The sequence below is a fragment of the Rhinopithecus roxellana genome, unplaced genomic scaffold (assembly GCF_007565055.1).
Source record: "Rhinopithecus roxellana isolate Shanxi Qingling unplaced genomic scaffold, ASM756505v1 contig3122, whole genome shotgun sequence".
Taxonomy (NCBI): domain Eukaryota; kingdom Metazoa; phylum Chordata; class Mammalia; order Primates; family Cercopithecidae; genus Rhinopithecus; species Rhinopithecus roxellana.
The window spans coordinates 9,170-27,710 of NW_022142396.1; the positions used below are offsets into that span (position 1 = coordinate 9,170).

The 18,541-nt window shown below is 45.7% G+C and overlaps 1 pseudogene; it reads left to right on the plus strand.

The window, feature by feature from the left end:
• The first annotated feature begins 4,903 nt into the window (after positions 1–4,903).
• Positions 4,904–9,483, plus strand: LOC115895844 (annotated as a pseudogene).
• Positions 9,484–18,541: the final 9,058 nt, after the last annotated feature.

Consider the following 18,541-nt stretch of genomic DNA (forward strand, 5'->3'; position numbering starts at 1 on the left):
GCCTCCAGAACTGGGAGAAACATAATTCTGTTTTTGATCAGCTCCCCAGGCTATGGCTCTTTGTTGCAACATCCTGAACTAGCCCAGAAGTGCTATTCCATCATCTGTGTCATATTCCATCATTCAGAAGGGAGTCACTAACCCCTCAGTGCTGTCTTTGTGGCATGCTGCCCACCCTAGGGCTGAGATGAGGCACAGGGTCTGGATCTAAATAAAATGGGAAGGCACTGGAAGTACAATGTCAGAGGAGGAGGTCTGTATTTCATTTAATCTCAACCTCTACTGATGCAGCATGAAAGACGAGGCCCAGAGAAAAGTGTCTTCTCCTGAGACCACACTGTGGACCCCAGTCCCACTGGAGTTCTATTCCATGCTACCTCTCACCCCTTCTTTTATTTCTTCCATCTGTAAGTGTGTGCAATATCTACAGGGAACACCACACCATGAGTTTTATAAGATCTATCTCAAACACACCTCATGAGTTCCCCAAGAAGGGGAAGCAAGCATACCCCCATTGTGCATGCTAGGGAGGCCCCAAAACACCAAAGGAGTTCTCCAGGGTCTCACAACTGCTAAGATAAAGGTTGTTTGACTCAGCACTGTCTCCTCAAACGTGGGACCCTGGTTACCTCCAGGTCTTCCCAAGGTGCTGAAGGGGCACACTTTGGCATAATGGTGAAAGGTAAGGAGTTGACGGGGGAGGGTGAGTGGCCAGAAACCCAGTGGGGACTTTCAGTAGGTCTTATGGGAAGGAGGAGCTTAAGGGATGGAACCTACATGATGTGACTTCACTTCCTTGCTGATAGATCCCCAACAGAACTCAGAATTCTGGTAACTAGGCACCCATATTCTAGAGACAGCCCCATTTCCAGCTCAGTTGGTAGTTGACAGTCAAGAGAACAACATGTTCTCCTGCTGTGTCCCGACCTGCTGCCGACCTCCTCATCGCAGAAGAGGCCAAAATGAGACTGTTTCCCAAGAATATAGACATTGGTTCAACCCTCACCCTCGATGCCTCTGGCCCTTTGCCAGAAGGCACCCATAGGTAACACAGGCCCAGGGCAGGCCCGTCCAGGCCAGGCCTCAACTGTCACCATCAGGGCAGTGCTGAACCCCTCCTCATGTGTTTGGGGAAAATAGGAAAGAGGGGCCCTCCCTGGACAGGAGCAGGTGGGTTGTCAGGGGTTTGGAGCCTGGTCAGTGTGTCAGGTTCACAGCGAAGACCATGCCTTCAGGATGGGAAGGTGAGTGTCGAGGACACAGTTTGTCTGCTCAGATCTGAATCCCAAGACCTCAAGCTTTATCTGCTGGAGACCTCAACCTTCTCTGGCTGGAGGTCTATGCAAGATGCTCCTATGTGCCAAATCCTGTTTGGGAAGGGGGCGCCAGGGAAGACTTCTAATTGGGGTGTCCCTCTATGGGGTCAACCACGCAGGCCACTGACACCTCCTTGCCCGGCTCTCGGGCACTCTCTTTGCAGAGCTCCACACAGCAGATCAAGCAGGAGCTGTTGGATGGATTCCATTTCTCCATCTTCTTCAAAGAAGGGCAGGGGCCCCCTACTACCAACCACGGCCAGTGCTGGTCTGGGGTGAGATTGGGCACAGAAGGGTCTTCAAAGACAGGGACTCGAAAAAACCAGGGTGGGCCCAGGACTCAGACCGAATATGGGGAATCCCTAGGCTCTGTCCTAGGGCTTTCCCACTTGAGTGAGCCACTGTCCTCTCCCAAAGGAATCTGGCTGCCATTAGTCCCCAGTGGCAACTTGGTTACTGGCAAAGTCCCTTTCACCTATCAGAGGAAGATCAGAGAAAATCCTTCTGTTTTCACTTGATGCTATGCCAGGAGTATCTCAGCATGTTGCTACAAGAATTGAGTACAATGGCAACACTGTAGCAACATACTCATCCTGTTACCATTTTAACTCCCCACCCTAAGTGTATCTCCTGCAACAGGCAGCTCCCCTGCCCTGCCAGACCTCCTCCAGGACTTAAAATTCAACACTTCTACACAAACAAGTTGTGGGGGCTAGTGATTACAACAAAAGAAGTTGAAGCTACTCTATGCATCTGTGTTTAAAGTGTCATCTCAGAGAAGTCATCCCTGCAGACCCGCCAGGCAGGAGCTGCACCCTTGTATGTCACTGTAATATTCCTTAAGGGAGGCCATGTTCCACAGCAGGTCAGCCTCTCAGTGCTGGTGGAGCCTATCATGATAAAATTTCCTTTCTAGGCAGCCTTTCTGCAGGGAGCATAATCCTATGTGTCTCCTAATAGGCTGGAGCAGTTTCCCAGGGCTGCCATAACATGCTCGCTGATGGAAGGGCTTAACCACAGAAATCTGGTTCCTCACAATTCTGGAGACTGGAAGCCCAACATCAAGCTGTCAACCAGGGATGGTTTCTCTGGGCCTCTCTCCTTGCCTTGGAGATGGCTGATTTCTATCTCAGTCAGCACAGGGTCTTCTCTTGAACTTCTCTGTGCGCTGACCACCTCTCCTTGTAAGAATCCCAGGCATATTAATTTAGGGACCACCCTAATGAACTCACTTCACCTGAATTACCTCTTCGAGAACTCTGTGTCCAAACACTGTCACATTCTGAGTCTTTGGGGTTGAGAATAGAAACAGTTATATTTGGGGGAGGGGACACAATTCAACCCATAAAATATACAAATCCCCTGTGGAAGACACACACCCAGAAAAGGGATATCTGGGTGAAAGGATGTGCAGATACCAAGTTTCAACAGCTCTAGTCAGTTGACTTTCCAAAAGGGCTCCAGCTGCTCACAGGGTCACCAGCAGCTTCTGAAGGTAGCTGCTTCTCTGAACACATCCTCCCGTGAATACTAACATGCTCTTAAATTTATGCCAATCTGCTGTCAGTGTGGCAGAGAAAATCACCTTGTGTCATTTCCAGTTTCAAACCTACATTTGTGTAACCTTTCCCGGTTTCAATGCCTGCCTGCGTTTTCTCTTCCATGAGTCACCTGGCAGATCCTGGGCCTTGGGGTGTGCTTCCTCCCACCCTGGAGTCTTCCAGCATTTTTCTCTTGGCTAGGGCTGGGATGGACATAGCTGTTTTTCCAGACTCCCTTTCATGTTAAAGAACAAAAACAATCATATCCCTTTAAGTTAAAATGTTCTTCTAGAGCGTCTTGTCATGTGTGCTGTCACTATAATGAGGAGGGGATGAGACCTCCCCAGGTGCTTCCCCTCCATACCAGAAGTAGAGCCTCAGGTAGCCTAGAGGGATTTTCATCCTGTCCTCCCTGTGGAAGGCGCTCTCTTCTAACCCAGGTGCTGCTGAGCAAGCATTTGACATCCAAAAGCCCGCGTCTCCTCTTCTCCACCATGAGGGTGATTTTTGAGGATTGCAGGGATGATGCTCTTCATGCAGGCTGTTGATACAGAGGGTGCTGTTGCCCCACAACTGACATTCACCATCCCGATGCCTTGAAGGCATGAATCATTTTATCCTTTCCCATCCTCACATGCAATTTTTCTTTGAAAGCCTAGAACCGTTTTCACCATGGGCACCCAGGTTCTCCACATGCACAAGTACCTCAAGGGTTGGTACTTCTTGGTGTGAGTTCCAGATCCCGATCCTCTGGTGGTTCATGGTGTTACCAGTGACCCCACGTCCCTCCTTGTCCCCCAAGTATGAAAATGAGACTGGCAGGATGCCAATTTTCCAGCCCAGCACAGGGGAGAAGCTGTTGGAGTCCCTGGTTCCAGCCTTTCTAACTAAACCCATCTCATCTTATGCCACCTGACGGGGTCCCTCCTGGGACTTTATCACCGTGCCACACTTTTTGGAACTACTGGTTAGAAGGTGAGTGTCCATCCCCTCCAAGGCACCGAGGTGTCTCTGTCCCCTACTGGCTGTGTCTTTAAGATGCAGCTCTTGGAGCCTCAGTTGGCTCCTCTGGAACGGGGAGTAGTGAGAAGATGAACCTCACAGGGTTTTTGTAGGGGCTGAATGATCTAAGACACGGCAATCAAAAGGTCCCTAGAGACTAAAACTCTGGACAATCTGCTGTGGGTGCTGTGATTCATGTTTATTACTTTTCTCTTCCCCCTCACTGAAGCAGCTCTCAGCATTCTGTCACAATGGCCCATATCTCTTGCTGTTTGGAAAGGCACAGAGAAAGCAAGTCCGTGATGGCATTGGTAAAGGATGTCTGAGATTCTTTCTGGCTGGACTTTCTCCTTGACACAGAAGAGGGGTCCCTTGGTGCTGAAAAAGGAGCCACAGGCACACTCAGACATCTGGAGAGGCTCACTGGGGTTCTCCAATGGTTAGGTTTCACTCATTCAACACATACATACAAAACACCTCATTTGTACATCGTTCTTCTTGTGGCTTGGCATAATTTCATAAACAAAGCAGATGACAATCCCTGGGCCTCAATTCTACTCAGAGTCAGGTGCTCACAGTAGACACAATAAACAGGTCATATCTACAGAATGTTAGAAGTGAAACCCTCATGGCCTCCTCTACGTATAGTGGCATCCTCCCAGATTCTGACTAGAATGATGGAGCCCAGCAACACGTATAAACTGGGGGATTGAGGGTTCTGAAGGGCCTCTTCACCCACAAAACATGGGGGAAAATGTGTGGACTCTGGCTGGGGAGAGACTAAAGGAGCCCTGGGGTTCATATGTCTTAGAATTCCCATGACAAGGCTGACATCTGGGGACTTCCTCTGCAAGAGGCAAATACTGAGTTCTGTAAATGGAAACTTAGGTCCCCTGCAAATGAGAAGTGAGGCTCAGGTCACAGCTGGCCACTGAGAGACCATCCCCAGCACTGTGGCTTCCCAGGTCTCCCTGTTCTCCTCCATCTGACTTCTGCACCTACCCACCTAACCTCAGGACCAGGGGAAACAGAGCTGGAGCTTTGATGAACAAGCTGCTCACAAATCTGCCTGGAGCTGCAGTCCTGAGTGCTCAGGTGCACAGTGGTGTGCTCCAGGGCTGTTGGGAAGACAATGTCAGCGGGACACTGGGGCGCAGAAGGGTCTGTACAGCCCTGCTACATGGCCAGATCTGCCCCTTCCAGGACAGCACTGATGGCTTGTGGTAGGGTGGGGCTGTCTTCTACACAGGCAGCAAAGGGCCAGGGATACAGATCCACACAAGGGTGCCCTGGAGGGTTGTGTGGGAGAAGGCCAGTCCTCTGACTCAGCTGTCCACTCCATCACCAGCACCACCTCCTCCATTTTGTTCACCTGGCCCCCTGAAAACACTTCAGTTTGCTGCCAGGCCCTGCAACGGTCATATTTCTGGATAAAGCTGGCCTTCAGGACCTTCACCTGGCCTGGACTGGGCTTGGAGGACCATCAGGAAATTGTGCTAGGCCAGTTGGTGCTTCCAGAGCCCAAGGAGGCCAAGCCAAAAGGTGAGGAGGCTTGCAGTCTCGAAGACTTTCAGGGGGTTGTGTTTCAGGGCTACAATTCCCTTAAATTCCATCCAGTCATTTCTGTACTTGGAAATTCCAGTAAAAAGTGACTGGTGTGGTGACCTTTTCTCTTTTTCCAGATCCTGCTCCACCTCCTAGGCAACACGCATTATCAATGCTGGCCCTGGAGCCAGCACCACCACTGCTGGCAGACCTGCAGCCTGCTCTGGAGTCAGAGTCATGTGCAACCCTGGATGCACCAGGATATTTATGTTCAGCATCAGCACCAGCACTGGCACCATGGGAAGGGCCTCCTCCAGGAACAGTGCTGGAGCCACAGTTAGCCCCAGAGTCCCTCTGTCCCTGTCTCTGGGGTGACTTTTGGCAGTCCCGTGACATCACGACCTTCCCTCCCAGGCTGCTGGCAGAGCAGCTGACCCTCATGGATGCGGTGAGCAGCTGGGCTTTCCAGGCTGTGCCTCTGGCACCAGCTGGCTCAGACCACCCTCTCCCTGAGGAGCGGCCAATGCCCTGGGTCCAATTTCAGCCGCACTTCTTACCAACCATGGGATCTCGATGAGTTTCCTCACCTACAAGCCTTCCCTGTCTGCATGTGGACAGCAAAGATGGGACATCACCCATGCCAGCTGCACAGTGACTGCAGACTGAATAACAGGAGATGAACAGAAAGCAGGACAGGGCAGGTTACCACTGAGGGGCAGGCAGGGCCATGGGTCACTCTTCCAGCTGCTCAGGAGCCTCACCACCCTCAGTACTTGTTAGGTAAATGATGCATACTAGATTTTATGGTAGACACCCAAACAGAGCCCAAGGTTGCAGCTGCCACAAGGAAAGTGCACCAGTAGGGAGAGAAGGAGTAGAGGGCTGATTGGGATGGGAGGAAGTAGAGACCTCAGGATGGGCAGGCCTGAGCCACCTTCTAGTTCTTGGAGTGAGGATGGCCAGGGAGAAAATGTCGCTCTCACTTCCCACCCTTGTTGGGTTCTGGGCCATGATGCATTCAGGGCCGTCAGTGGGCAGAAAACCAAACGCAGGGACTCCCACATGTCTGGAGCTTTCTGAGCTCCATCTCTGTTCCTGCCAGAGACTGTGGATGACTGTGAGTTCACTTCCTGCCTGGTACTGTGGGTGACTCTGAGCTGGGGTGTGCTGTATCCGTGACACTATCCTACTCCCCCAAAGGAGCTGCTCAAGAAGGTGGAGCTCTACGAATGCATGGGCTCCATCTGGGGCCAATGACATCAGAAGGGGAGTGAGCACGTGGCACCCACAGTTTGTGCCACCATTGCACACTTCAACAGGTTCACCAACTGTGTCACCACCTCCTGCCTTGGGGAAAACAGCATGAGGGCCCAGGACAGGGCCAGGTTGGTGGAGCACTGGATCAAGGTGGCCAGGATAAGCCATGGTTGGGCCTTGGAATTCCCTCTCTAAAAATGGGGAACTGTATCTTCTCCTCCATTGGCTTTCAGGATTAGCATCTGTATCTCTAGCCTGAGCCCTGCCCATCCCCTAGGCCCTTCTTCCCAGAGCTTCCCTGACCTTGACCCCTATGGAACAGTGGTGGCTGCTCACTTCTGACCTGGGATCTTCCTTGGGTTGAACTGAAATCCTCCCAGATGAGTGACATTCACTCAGCCCCAGGTGTACCCTCCTGAGGCTCCCTGGGCCTCTGCTTCATTCAGGAAGGGAGACCTCAGAAGAGGGGGGCTGAGGCTGAAGTGGGTCTGACTTCAACTCTGGACCTCACAGCTCACTCTTCCCTCTCCAGGAGTGCCTAAGCCTCAACAACTTCTCCTCAGTGCATGCCATCGTCTCTGCTCTCTGCAGCAACCCAATACATCGGCTACACAAGACGTGGGCAGGAGTGTCCAGGTGAGGAGCTCCTTCCAGGGGAGCACCAGTGTTGACCTAGGGATGCATAGGTCTCCCCATATGCCCTCAATGACTCTGAAACATTCTTGGAGACAGGGACATTGGAGGTAGGGATGGGCTGGTGAGTGTAGTCACTAAGCTGCCCTGGACTCCTAGGCAAGGATTTCCAACTCAGGACTAAGGGTTTTTTAACCATCAGGAACAGGCTAGAGCCAACTGGAGGCTTTCAAGTATTTGTACCCAGCAGTGGAACTGTGTCCAGCTGGAAGCTAACTGTGAGCACGCAGAGGCTCATGTGAAGTAGAGATGGCCCAGGGGAGGAGGATGACAGTCCCACCCTGGTCCTCTGGAGCCCTTGTCATCAGAGGACCCCACTGGAAATGCTCACACAGGAAGCTGGGATTCACTGGGTTTTCAAACAAAAGGGATTGGAACTCACAAATCTGCCCCCTGATTGCCAAATTTACCCTTTTTTCTTTCCTCTGTCCATAGCAAAAACACAAAATATTTAAAAGAACTGTGCAAAAAAGACACTGCAGTGAAGAGGGACCTGTTGATAAAGGTACAGTGGAGTCTGGGAGATGCAGGACACGTGTTTAAGGGTCACAGAAAAGAGTGAGTTTGGAAGGGCATTGGACCCGGTGTGGAGTGGTTATTTGGTAATGTTTTGACTTACCTACGGAACGTGGACTTTAAAGATTCCCTCCAGGCCTACTTTGGGCAACCAGGAAGAGAGGTGTGGGGGTCCATGGGCACTTGGGGGCATGGGGACAGGAGGCCCTGGAAATGGGATGTGGCAATGGCTGCTGGGCTTCTGAGCGGGAGTGATGAGCTGCAGCATTAGCAGGACTCTGGCTCCCATGCTGGTCCATGCTGCTGGCATGGAGCTTCCTCCAGGCTGGGGGATGCTCATTATAGGTGGGACTTTCTTCCTTCTTCAAACTGGGAGCAATTCCTCAGGAAGCCAGGCCTCTGCTGTTGCTTCTGTATGCAGCACAACTCCATGGTCAGGGGGCCTCTGCCCACACTGGGGGAAAGAGGGAATGACAACAGAGGAAGCTCATGTGCCAGGGAGTCCAGTAGACAGCACAGCTATGGGTACTAATGGGCAACTTCAGGACAGATGTATGTGCTTGCTGGGACTCCCTGCTCTGCCCTTTGCAGACATCTGAAAATGGTCATGTCACAGGATGCTCACCAGTTAGCAGTGACACATGCTCATGACAAGTATCTGGGGGATCCATGCATTCCTAGGGGATCCTCCCTGACCAGATCTTGGAAACCTCCATGCAAATGAGAAGGCAACATGTCACCCCACCCAGGATTCTGGAAAACCCTGCCATATCCGTCAGAGATGTCACCTCAGGAGGCCACATCCTGAGTGGAGGAAGAGAGAGTTCTGTGCACAGGAACTCCCCTGGGGGATCATTGGCGAGGCCAAACCATGGATTTGGCATGGCGCAAACCCGGTTTGTGTGGCAGAGACTCCAGTGGGGCTCAGATACGCAGGTGCCACTTAACCGGGTCTCCTAAAATGCCCTGCCCCTTTCCCATCACAACTCTGTCAGGCTGAAGACCCAGACACTCAGAGACTCCAGAGAGCAAGACCCTGATGGGTGGTGGTGCTGGGATGTGGGGTGAAGGCAGCTGAGACAGAACCTCCAGGAAGGGGAGGAGATTCCCTCTCTTTTTTGGTCCTGGGGAGTCACTGCCCACTCTGGGTCTCTGTTTCCTCATCTGGAAAATGAAGGAATGCTGAGCCTGTAGTGCAGGCCTCACAGGGTGGAAATGAGGTTCAAGAAAAGAAAGCAATTGGAGGGTGCTCGTGAATGGTTCTTCCTCAGAGGGATGAGGGGGAGAACAATGACAACAGCTGCAGGAAACTGAGCACTCAAGAGGCCCTGTGAGGTAGCTGTGGTTTCCATGGCTCTTTACAGAAGAGGAAACAGTCTCAGGAAGGCCTGGCTGCATGATTGGGTGACACACACAGGGAGTGTGGAGCTGGGCCGGTGGTATGAGCATTGTGCCAGGTGACTCACACCAGTCCCTGGGGATCCAAGTGTGGGGTGGCTGGGGTGTAACTGGGGGAAGGGAGGAGAGCCTCACTGTCCCTGTCCCTGACACCTGGCAGACGGGGAGCTTTAAGGTGGCCACCCAGGAGAGGAACCCCCAGAGAGCCCAGATGAGGCTGCAGAGACAGAAGAAGGTGAGTGAGACTGTGGCATGGAGGGACCGCAGGCGATCAGAGGACAGGGCTCTTTTGGCCACAGCTGGAGACCTCCATATCAAGACAGTGAGGCCTTCCTCCCCAGCTCTGTCCTCCTATGGCCACTGGGCCTGGAAAACCTCCATTGGAGAGATCAGAGCAAGGGTCTGAAAAAGCAGGACTCAGAGTGGATGTGGGGAAGGGTAATGCTGGGACCACAGGCCCTTGTGACTTGTTAAAATTCCACCACAGTGGTAACTAGGAGTGATTGCTAGACTTGGAGGTCAGCTGGAAAGAGGAGGCAGAGAATTGGGAAAGGCACCTACCTGTTCATGCACAGATAAAGGGATAAAGAAACTGCAGTACACAAGGGAATCCTCTTCGGCAATAGAAATTCATGAATCTATGTCATCTACAGCAACGTACAGAAACCTGGAGGACATGACCTTCTATGAAATGAGCCAGGAAGAGAGAGACAAACATGGCACGATTCCATGCCAGTGAGAATGAGATCAACTTTCTCTCTAAATGACTTTATCCCCTAGAAGTAGAACGTTCCACAGTCATGAAGAGAGCCTGGGGGTTGGGGAGGCAGTGCAGGAACTGGGAAATGGATACAATGTTAACTCAGATGACAGGAATAAATTCAGCTGTTCTACTCCACAGCAGGATGTCTAGAGTTAACTGTATCCTATCTTATTTTCCAAAAAAAGGCTAAAAAGAAGGATTCTGAGTATTGCAACCACAGAGAACTAATAAACAACAACTACACAAGGTAACAGAAACAGTCAATGCCTTGCTTTCATCATTAAACAAGGTACAAATGCATGGACTAAACTGTCCCACTCTACTCTTTAATTGTATACCTTTACTAGAGAGCAAATTGGTTTAAGGACATAGAAATAAACAATGCTGAAGTTCATGCTAGACCACAAAATGCCCTGCATTTCCAAAGATATTTGGAGAAATCCAAACTACATTGGATGCATCACACTCTCTGATTAGAACTTTCACTCAAACTCTAGGGACCTGCTTCCACAGGGATGAGTGGAAGAGAACAGAGAACCTGAAGTAAACCCACACACCTCATACCACCTGAATTTGGATGAAATAGACAATGATGAGTAATGGGGAAAGAACTACCTTTTCAATAGTCTTGGGATAGTGGTGAGCCATAGGCAGAAGAGTAAGTAACACTAGGCCTCTACTTCTCACCATGTACCAAAGTTCACTCAGATGAATGAAAGATGTAAATGGAAGACCTCAAAGTACAAAAATCCTACAAGAGACCCTAGGAAATACGGTTCTCAAAATCAGCTTTGACAAAGCATTTATATGCCTGAGACCCCCGCATGACACTGCAACAACAGCAATAATAGACATGTGGGACATAATACTCTAAACAGCTACCACACAACACAAGAAATTACCCACAGAGTAGACAGACAACATACAGGATGAGAGAAAATGTTCCCAAACTATGCACCTGACCAAGGCTCTAATGTCCAGAATCTACCTTAAAGACCTTACACAAATCAATTAGCAAAACCCCCCTAATAATTAATAGGCAATGGATATAAACACACACTTCTCGAAAGATGATGTATGAGCAACCAATACATTGAAAATATGTTCAACCTAATTGTTAGAGAAATAGAAATCAAAAGCACAATGAGATATATCTCAAGCTGGTCAGAATGGGGATTACACAGTTTGAAGAAAAAAAAGGACGCTGGCAAGGCAGCAGAGAAAGGGGACACTGGTCCACTTTTAGTGAAAATGCAAAGTAGCTCAGACACCATGGAAAGCACTTCGGAGATTGCTCAAAGAACTTGAACCAGAACAACCATCTGACCCAGCAATCCCATCACTGGGGTATACACAGAGGAAAATAAATCCTTCTGTCCAAAACACACATGCACACAAACGGTCATGGCGGCAGTATTTACAATGGCAAACACGTGAAATCAGCCTAGGTACCTGTCAATAGTGGATCAGAAAAGGAAAATGTGGTACATATATACCACAAAAAACTAGGCAGGAATTAAAAGAAAAAAGAAGGAAATCATGTCCTTGGCAGCAACATGAAAGGAGCTGGAGGCCATTATCTAAAGAGAAATAAGGAAAAGACAGAACACCAAATGCCACATGTTCTCACTTACGAGGTGGAGCTAACATTGAATACACCCTACCATAAAAGTGAAACAACAGACACTGGTGACTATCAGATGAAAAAAGAAGAAGGGATGAGGTATGTGCTGAAGACCTACCTGGTGGGTCCACCCACTGCCTGCATGATAAGGTTGCTTAGACCCTAAGTCTCAATGTCACGCAATATACCAAAGGCAGTAACTAATCTGCGTTTGTACCCTTTAGACTATAATAAACATAGAAATTATGTTAAAAAATACAAACTTAGAAGCTAAAAGCATGAATGAAAAACACAAACTTTTATAATTATCCAAACAATCTTTTATTGGCATAAACTAAGAAAATGGACAGAATGAGGAAACCAAATACTCAACCCCAATTTACATATAGTGAACACGGTTTTCAAAAGAACACCAGAAAGACGCAATGGGAAAAAAAGAGCCTGTTCAATAGATAATTTTGAGCAAACTGAATATTCACATAGAAAACACTGAAATAGGACCCTTATGTCACGCAACACAAAAATCAATGCAAAATACATTAAAGATCTAAAACTCAATTCTGAAACCACAAAACTCCTACAATAAAACATAGAAAGAAATCCATACATGTAGGCTGCTAAAGGTATTTAAAAAACGTTAAAACAAAGGAAACACTCCAAGAAAACACCCATAGACAACGTAATGGCTTGCCATTTTCACTGAAAAGCTGGGGACCCAGTTCCACAGAACAGTGGAACACATTAGAAGATCCAGATATAAACCTGCACACCTGAAGCCATCTGATATTTGAAAAAAATCAACAAAAATAAGCAATGGAGAAAAGACTCCCTATCAGTAAGTGGTGCTGCGATAAGTGGCTCTCTAGATGTAGAAGAAATAACACTGGGCCCCATGTGTCACCATATACATAAACCAACTCAAAATGTATCAAAGATTGAAATGGAAAACACTGGGCTGGGCGCGGTGCCTCATTCCTGGAATCCAAGCACTCTGGGAGGCCAAAGCAGACAGATGACTTGAGGTCCTGGAGTTCAAGACCACCCTGGCCGACATGGTGAAGCCCCATCTCTATGAAAAAACAAAAGTTAGCTGGGCATGGTGGCATGTGCCTGTACTCACAGCTACTCAGGAGAATGAGGCAGAAGAATCACTTGAACCCAGAAGCTGGAGGGTGCAGTGAGCCGAGATCGCCCCATTGCATTCCAGCCTGTATGAGAGAGCCAGACTTGGTCTGTAAATAAATACATAAATATACAAAAATCCAATACCTGAAACTATAAAAAAAAATTCTGCATGAGAATCTAGGAAATACCCTTCTTGACAGAGGCTTTGGCAAAGCATTTATATGTCAAGTCCCCAAGAGCAATGGCAATAAAAACAATTACTGATAAGTGGGATGTAATACACAAAAGAGCTGCTGCACAGAACAAGAAACAACCACAGAGTTAGCACACAGCCTATAGAATGAGGGAACATACTCCCCAACTACGCATCTGAAAAACATCTAATATCCAGGATTTATGTAAAGACCTTAAACAAATCAAATCAGAAAAAAACCCAATTTATAAATGGGCAAGGGACATGAACACACACTTAAAAGAAGGTGTACCAGTAACCAATGAGCATGAAAACATGTTCGATCTCACTGATCATCAGAGAAATGCAAATCAGAAACAAACTGAGATACCATCTCGCACTGGTCAGAATGGCAATTACGACACGCGGTCCACAACAACAGAGGCAGGTGGGGCAGATGAGCAAAGAAATGCAGGTCCACTGTTGGGGGAAATGCATACTAGTTCAGACCCCCTGGAGAGCAGTGTGGACATTTCTCAAAGAACCTAAAAGAGGACTACCACCCAACGCTGTAACCCCACTCCTAAGGATCTACCTGAAGGAAAATTCTTCCATGAAAAACACACATGCCCTCGTATGTTAACGGCAGTACTACTCACAGTGGTAAAGATATGGAATCAGCCTTGGTGCCCATCAGCAGTGGATCAGAGAAAGGAAATATGGTACATACACACCACAGAACACTACACAGTCATAAAAAACAAATCCATGCTCTTACCAGAAACCTGGACAGAGCCATACACCACTATGAACAAAAGGCAAGAACAGAAAACCAAAATTTTCAAAACAGCTACAAAGGTCAGTTGTGAATATTCTCTCCACAGAGAAATCATAAGTCTGGAGCTCACAGAGGTGCCAGACACTGCAACTTCATTATGATGCTACGTTTACACAGATCAATTTGTCCCTTGCACCCGCTGGTTATACACACATACTCTACGGTAATGAAACTGCTGTCTCATTTTCATAACGTTCATTCTCACCGGAGTGAGAAGATATCTGAGTGTGGTTTTGATTGACTTCTCATGAGGATCAGTAATGTTGATTCAGAATCTTTTACCTGTGCATCCTTCTCAGGTCTTCAGGTTCTTTGCCCGGTCTTACATATCAAATTGAAACAGGTTCATGATAACTTGCCAAACATCCCTAAACACAGCAAAATGTAAATTGAAACCACACTTAGATGTTGGTAATGGGTACAGAGTGACACTCAGATACAAGGAATTCGTTCTGGTGTTCTATTGCACAGCAGGGTGACTAGGTGACTAGGGTCAACAGAATCTAGAAAATTTTTTCAAAATCAGCTGGAAAATACAGTTCTGAATATTCTCTCCACAGAGAAATAATAATGATGGAAGGTCACAGAGATGCCAGATACGATGAATTGATCATGATGCTACACATACATATGTCAAAATATCCCTTGCACCCTTGGGTTGTGTGTTTGTGTATGTATACATACACAAACACATACACACACTCTATAGAAACAAAACTGCCATCAAATGTTGGTAGTATTCATTCTAACTGGAGTGAGATGAAATCTGAGTGTGATTTTCACTTACACCTTTGTGTGCATCAGTGATGGCGAGAATCTTCTCTTTGACCTGTGCATCAACCACGTCTTCAGATCCTCTGCCAAGTCCTACACAAAAAATTAAAAAACAAATTCACAACAACATAGCAAGTACTACTTATCATACACACACAAAAATAAAAAACACACTCAAGATTCCATCTCACTACATGCAATGGATGCTACAAAAAAAGTTGAAACATATTAAAACACAATCCAATCAACATGTGGATTTCCGGAGGAGGCACTTGTCTCCACATTTGGTGGGAAATGGTAAACTAGTATTCACACTAAAGAAACTACTTGGATGTTCCTTGAAATCGTGAAACTACAACTACCATTTTCTCCAGCAATTCTATTCCTAGGTATATACACAGAGCACATGATCAGGACATGGAAGAGAATATCTGTCATCCCAGGTGGAATTCAGCCCTATGCCCAAAAGCCAAGATAAGAAATCAGCCTACCTGTCCATCCACAGATGAAGCGATGAAGAATCTCTTCTACACAGACACAACGGAATACTTTTGCGCCATCAAAATTCATGGATTCCTATCATTTCCAGCAACATGGCTGCTCCTGGAGATATTATGTTCAATCAAATCAGAAAGGCAGACAAAGACCAAGCCTGTATGTTCTTACTCATGTGGGAACTGAAAAATTTAACTCCCCAAAGGTGAAAATACAGTAGTGGTCACCACAGACTAGGTTAAGGAGAGGACCTCAAGGATTGGCAATAGGTACACAGAGAGTTACAGGAGAATACATTCTGATATTCCACTCCAAAGCAGGGCAACGATACTTAACAATATGGTCATGCTGATTTTCAAATAGCTATCAAGGAGGATGTTGAATGTTCACACACTGAAGATATCAAACCTACACGTGGTCACAGGCATGGGAAACTCCCTGATTTTATCCATACTCAAGGTATACAAACAAGTATCACAATGTCCCAATGCACCCCTAATTCTGGACATGAAGTATAAAACAAACGTTTTATGAAATGTTAACAATACATGGCTAAAAATTCATATGGAACCACTAAAGACCCAAAGAACCTGAATATGCAAAGCAATTCTAGGGAATACAAACTCACTTGGAGGCCGCACACTCCCCAATTTCAAATTACATGTAACACCTCCACTCATCCAAAAACTACAGTAGTGGCATAAAAATGAATCCATGAACCTAGGGACATAAGAGAACCTAAACCCACACCTGTATGCAGTCAACACATTTTTTTCAAAGAACGCCTAGAAGATGCAATGAGGCCGGGTGCTGTGGCTCACACCTGTACTTCCAGCACTTTCAGAGACTGAGTTGGGTGGACCACTTGAGGTCAGGAGTCTCAGACCAGCTTGGCTAAAATGGTGAAATCCTATCTCTAGTAAAAATACAAGAGATATTAGTCAGGTGTGGTGGTGCACACCAGCAATCCCGGCCAATTGGGAAAATGAAGCAGGAGAATCACTGGAAGCAAGGAGGTAAATGTTGTAGAGAGCTGACATCTCACCACTGAACTCCAGTCTGGGCAACCGCATGAGTGGAACTGTGTCCCAAAGGGGAAAAAGGATGAGATGAGGAGTCAGTAGTCTGTTCAATTGGGCAGTCTGAAATGACTGGATAGCCACATACAAGAGAATGAAATAAGACCTTGATGTTACACAATACACAGACATAAACTCAAAATACATTTTAGAAATGAGAACACTGACACTGCTAGTTCCCTTTTTTCCTCCATGAGAGCATTATGTTCTATCCTGTCATAATGCTCATCACAACTGTACTAAATTATTCAAATGTTTTTTCTTCTGCCAGAATATGAGCTCCAATTGGACAGATTCTGACAATTTAAGTGTTACTGTTTGCTGCATGAATAAATGGATTGGGAATTCAATCAATTTGCCAAATGTGCACTAATTTTTAAGTTGTATATAATAGTTTTTAAACTAAGCCTGTCTGAGTCAATCTTCCTTGTGTATTGTCTACCTTTAAAACTTTATTTGCCTGAGGATTACATATTAATATACTCAACATGCTTTCATAAGGGAATTAAATATCAGGCCACTTCTTTCCCTGCATATTGTCCATCTAAGCTGAAATAGATAGGCTGTACCTCCTGAATGACTCAGAATAGATAAGCTCTCAGTCTTTTAATACTTCCATTATTTTAAATGGACATGTGGTTTCTATCTTTTATATTTGGGCACATTGTATAAATTTGTTCATGTCATTTTGTTGGTAACTTCAGGTTACATAAAAACTATCAATGAGTATGTATTTCTTGATTTAAAAAATTCTTAACCAACCCAAGCAAATTTATTTTATAGGAGAACTTTGGACATGCAAAAACTATCAGGTTTGTCAAAATAGAGTTTCAAAATTATCCTAAAGGCATACTACAAGCAAAAGCACATATTTTATTTTGCTCTGTTTCTGTTTTGTTTGTTCTATTATCATATCTCATATATGAAAAAAATACTACCTAACAGATTGAATTTAGAATATCAGCTTTTTATGTAAAACCTCTGATTTTTCATCACTATCACTAAGTCTTTTTGTATTTGCAATTTACAAATTTTTACATAAATAAATAGCACTTAGGTTGTCATTTGGACTTGCAAATTCTAACCTAGAATGATCACGTCTTCAGTCCTGAGCATTATGTTATTGGTAGGGGCTTTATATAAGGTCTAATTATATTTACCTTTATTCCAAATTCCAAATCCAACTCCAAAATATACATTAATATAGAGAAAGTAACACACATCACATATACAGAATCATTAGAAAGATATTTTTATTTATAAGTAGATTAATAAGAGATAAGACAGAGGCATTCAGACTCTGCAATCTACCTTTGAACTGTATTGTCACAAACCCATGTAAGAACAAGTGTATTTAATTCAGAGGCATACCAAGTCTAACACGCTATTGAAATATCCAATTCACTGGGTGGGGATTTGATGAATTACCTCTCCGCAGTGTCACCCCCAAAAGATATAAAACATAGGTGCCCAATAAATATTTATTAAAAGAATAAACCAAGTGGGTGTCTATTTAAGAAAGTTATTGATGTATCTAGCAAGTAGATTGCTCTGCAGAGAGAAGGGAAAAAATGTCTTCAAGAGAGTGAGATTAACAGATTAAACAGAAAAAAGATGAGAAGAGCAATTTAAAATTCAAGCAGTAATAATATCTGCTGTGTAATTGAAGTTGAGGTGGAAGTAGAAAGATGAGGCTGAAACAATAACATTTAAATGCCCCCTTGTAAGTGAATGTCATGGGTGTGGTCTGGAGGCAAGAACAAAGGGTCATGAGTTATACTGGGGTAGCCAGCCATGGAAAAACCTCAAAGAGGCAAACATAAGCCAAAATAGAGAACACTGCAAAATGCTGAAGATCACATTAAAAATTCCAAAGATTGAAAGGCAAAATTAGAATTCAATTGAAAGTCAGGGTAAGCCCTCAGGATAAAGACGACGCAGTTATGAGAACAGACCAGAGAAAAATGAGACCTGCCTAGTGTAAATGGCAAAAATAGTGGGGTTGGCACAATATTTTGGGGCATACTAATTTTTCCTCAGTGGTTGTCAAATCTGTACTGGTCAGACATCAAGGGCTAGATCATGAACTGTTTTGTGTCCCAGTTATCATATTTAAACTTTATCTGAAAGACTATATGGAGCTCTTGTATAATTTTTAGCTGAAGACTGACATACCTATTTTGTATTTTGCAAAAGTCACTCTGACATCTGTGCAGAATACATAATTGAGAATGGTCATAAACTTGAAGAACAGAATATAGGTTTTACTGGAGTAATTAAGTTAAACCTATTGTTAATGACCAAGAACATTGTTAACCAACAGATGAATAAATAAAATTTAACTAATAAATACAGGAAATTCTGCTATGGAAATTAAATCAAATATTATTAATGCAAACAATT